Here is a 4,641-nt window from a genome sequence, read left to right as displayed (position 1 = left end):
CGCCCCCGCCTCCCTTTCCAAGCGGATGACGGTTGGAGCCAATGGCGGAGCTTCGGGACAGTTACGGTAAAGTCGTGGGACGAGCTTGCACTTCGGGTTTTGTCGGCCGTTCTCACGGAAAAACCCGAGTGTCACTCGGCTTTAGCCTCATCTGACACCAACGGTAGCCTACTTTTCACTCTTCGTTACGAGCAAACGTTACAGCCCCGTGGCTGTTATTCACTATGGGTGACATCTGTTTCAGCCATATGCTGACATATACTCTAACTGTCCTCACGGATGTGGTGTAGTTTAGCGACATTTTACCGTTAAACATGTTTTCACTGTATGTACGAGACGGTAACAGTTAAGCTAAGCTTACGTTACAGTGAATATAACGGCTGGCTGTTTACCAACGGACGTTATGTTACACAGCAGGTGGCTGTACTGTTTACCAGCTGGGTATAAGTTTGTTCAGCACCTACAAAAAAATAAAATAAAGACGTGCTGTAATGTATTTATATGGTTTCCTGTCCCATATATAATACCTATTATTTTCTGTACTCTCTATACGTTCCCGCCCATTTGTGGTCAACTACCAGCTAACTCCCTATGACTCAATATATATATATCAAAAACCAGTAGGCACATTTACTCAAGTAACACACCAGGTTAGAGCAAAAGCATGTAAGTTGTACTTTGCTTGTACCACTTCATACTTCTATGTTACTATATTTTAAAGGTTAGTTAACACCTGTATCATTAGTGTGAGGGATGTAAAGTAGAAGTAGCAAAACAACAGTTTAAAAAATACTCCAGTTACAGCTAAAAGTCGTTCAAAAGTATCATTTTTGGAGCAAAATAAAGTACTTTTTTTATCCATAAAAGGGCTCTTGTGACAGCATTTTACTATTGTAGTTGCTGCTAGGTGGTTTTAATCATTATCTGCATCATAGTTCATCATCACCAAAGCTGCAGTTGTCAGACGTATGTAGTAAAAAAGTATTTTCCTCTGAAATGTAGTTGAGTAAAGGTATCATTATTGAAATGTGGATTATCTCTGTAAGTACTATGTTAATGTTACAGCTGGTTGGAGGTGTAGATAATTTAATCAACTTTATATACTGTTGGTTAGTTTGATATATAACTGAATGCATTATATTTTAAGAAAAACAAAGTAACAATTGCTTTTTACTCAAGTAAAACGTCCAAATACTTCATACATTACTGTCAAAACACAAGAATCTATAGACTGAAATCAGGCTGGGGTGATAATCTTTTTTTTTTTTTTTCTAACATGTAGGTCAACTGTACAGCTCCAAAACAAAAGATTCATCCTTTTGAAGCTGGAGAGGAGGCCAGAGAGAGAGAGTGTGTGTCTCCACCCCCTGATAATTAAAGTGAGAGAATTTCATGCTTGAAGAGAGTTTTCAAGTCAGTGAACAACAAAAACACTGGCTTAAACTGGGAATTGATTGATGTAGAGCAGAAACCATTATAATCTTGTTTGATATGCTCACTTATTGTGAGATAAAGAATATGAAATCTGTTTTGACCACACATCTAAAGCGCATATAAAGACTGAAGAATAAATCAAATCAGTCCATTTAATAGCCCATTAGATTCAATTACATAACCTTGAATTGGCACAGCTAGATTTTTCCCAGAGATTTTTGGATGAACTCTTCAGTTTTTCTGGATTCCTGTCATAGGCAAAGAAAAACAAGTATTCACCACTAAGTGGCACTACAGCTCTGTGTAAAGGGTTTGTTCAGGCTTGTAAGGACAAGATCAAGGTTGGAAGTTACACAACATTTGACAGTGTAGTTGATTCAAAGAAAGATTTCATAATGTGTTTTGCGAATTTATTTATGCTTGTTTTGGTATATTTTTAGAAAACACAAAAGTGTAATATTCTTAACAAGTATATAGGTGACATGCCACAGTGGGAAAGGCACACGTGTAAATGTTCAAATGAATGATGGCTGGTTTCAGGATCCTGGCACTGACACACTGTCATACCTTACCGACTTTGATGACATAATTAGCAACTGTCATGGCTTACTGACTGTGATGAATGACGCATTTTTCTGTGAAGAAGGCCAGGAAGAATTGAAAACCATACTGTAAAAGGCAGTTTAGACAAAATGAGGTTATCGGTGTTTATGCCCCTGTTACCCAATTATGGTGTCACGGGTTGTAGGTTGCATAAAATCACCCAAATTGAATCATTAAGTCACAGAAATGTTCACTTAAAGAACAATTTTAAACTCTTGTCATATCTTGTGCAATTCGTGAGATGTGATATCAACCAGCGGGTACACACTGTAAATATTATGATTTGGCTTAGTCCTGAAGTCATGCTGGAAACTAACCAACCAAGACTTACAGTAAAGTGTGGCGTACGTGCCAACTTTCCAGTCACAGTTTGTGTATCTTATATTGTGTAATCTACTTGAGGATTGACACCTTCTTTTGCTCATCAGACAACACCTGAGACACAAAAACTTATTTATTTGTTGCCATAGTATCATCACATATTAATAGGATATATAAATGTCCATTTAGCAGGTTTCTTCCCATAAGAAATGTTAATATCCTTGGAGATAAACTCCAGCAGGGTGGATTGAACGCTGACTGTTGCGGGATACTTTCTGTGATCACTAGCCCGCTCTTTTAATCCTGCATTGTTTATAGTCACACAAACATGCAGAGAAAGAAGGGCCTCGTTATGAGACGGAGCTGCTACGTCATCATTCTCCTGTTTCCAATTATCCCCCAGAGGAAAAGCAAGACTGCAGAGGCTACTCTGGGTCCTTATGTTTTTTTAGCTATAAATAGTAATTCACACAACTTTAGGGTCTGGTTACAAGACTACGATGGGATTCCTTTTGAATGAAGTGGGGATCAAAGGTGATAGGGATATAGCCAATAGTAGTGCTTCCTGTTTAAACTGGAATACTTTAACTCCTCAGAGAGGTGTGGGTAGCAAAGGGAATGAGCATCTGTGAGAGGCCCACACATTTTTCGCGTTGTTAGACAGAAAGAAGAAGGCTGACTGAGTTTTTAAAAAGGGAAGTTCCCGCCTTTAAATGCCTAAAATTTGAGTATTTCAAAGATATTCAGTTCCCGTAAGATGCTCTGGTGAAATTGTGAAACCATCTATATCTGAATCAATGGTGGTGGCGGTACGTGCAAGTTGTCTGACACATGCTCAAACATGTTGCGATGGTGGGAGAGGGAAAATGCACTGGCAGGCTGGAGTAGTATGACTCAGTGAGTGGCTTCCTTTATTCCTTTAGGCCATGGAACCACAGTTTGTGCAAAATTTCATGCTGCCTGTGAGTGGCAGTGGAAAATGCTGTACAGGGTACACCATTTTCCACAACCCTTTCTCCTTAGTGTTAAAAAACAAACAAACTGTCAAACAGACAAAACAACAAACCATATCAGTTGTACAATCGGTGTGTCTGCCTCCTGTGCTGAGCTTGGTTTCACCTGAAGGCTGAGTCCAGACATTCTTCAGGATTGACCAAAGTACCCATGATTATGAGTGAGCTCAGCCTGCCTATTAGTCACTACACTGAAAAAGTAAACGCAATTGGAAATGGCGTAAAATCATTCTTTACATTACAAATGTACAAAGTACAAAAGACAAAAAAAGTGGATTGAAAAAAATGCAGATAATTTGTGGTCCCTGTAATTGTTTCACATACTTGTTTTGCTTCTCTCTCTCTCAACCTCCTTCCTTATTTGAACAAAAGAGGAGCTGTTTCATTTTGTGGCGTAATCTTATCCGTATAGAAGCATGAGCTCACTCATAGAAAATATCTATGCCTCTTCCAAAAGACACTCAGTGTATTCAGCTTCTTTAATTCAAGCAGACATAGTGGGATGTTCAGCGCCCACACATTTGCAGTTAAGACACTTTATGTGGGGAGATGACTATGACTATGAAGCTCGATGATGAAATTCTAAAATATCTAAAACAAAAAAAAGACTTTGTACTCAAAGATCCCGGAGATCGATTGTCTCCTTCAGGAGTGTTTAAATGAATCATTTCAGACATCTGATAAGTCACAGCAACCTGTATCATCCGGTTACAGGCAGGTTGTTGAAACTTATCAACTTCTGACATTGTTGGGAGGGGGACAGATGGGGCAGAGACGGTTGTCTCATGTAGCCAAAACAACCTTAAAGCTAAAAAGAGAAGTCTGACTATGACAAGCAAACATACATTCAAAAGCTAGGAATCACCTGTTATTGATATTTTTCTGCATATGTGAAAACTGAGTCAAAGAGGTAGTGAACGGATAAGGTTTGATTAAGAATTTAGGATGTGGAAATGTGATGGGAGTTCAAGGCGTGCTCCTGAACCCAGTTATAAAGCTAATAAAATGGGTCTAACTGTGATCTGTCAGTGATTTGTCAGAGTTTGTTCATCTGAAATTCTGTGACTCAATTCCAGTAACGCTTATCTATTTTTCAGTATCCTTGTGCACTTGACACTGAAACTGGACACAGTTCATTTTTGAGATTGAGATTTTACTCTCAAAAGCACAAATGTGATTGTGAGCCTCACTGCGGTGGCACTAAAGACAAAAATCAGGGGATCGCCAAAGTCAAGGAATCGTTCATGTCTTGTACAATCCATCTAGATGT

The sequence above is a fragment of the Larimichthys crocea genome, chromosome I, assembly GCF_000972845.2.
Source record: "Larimichthys crocea isolate SSNF chromosome I, L_crocea_2.0, whole genome shotgun sequence".
In the NCBI taxonomy this organism is placed as follows: Eukaryota; Metazoa; Chordata; class Actinopteri; family Sciaenidae; genus Larimichthys; species Larimichthys crocea.
This window is presented reverse-complemented; position numbering follows the sequence as displayed.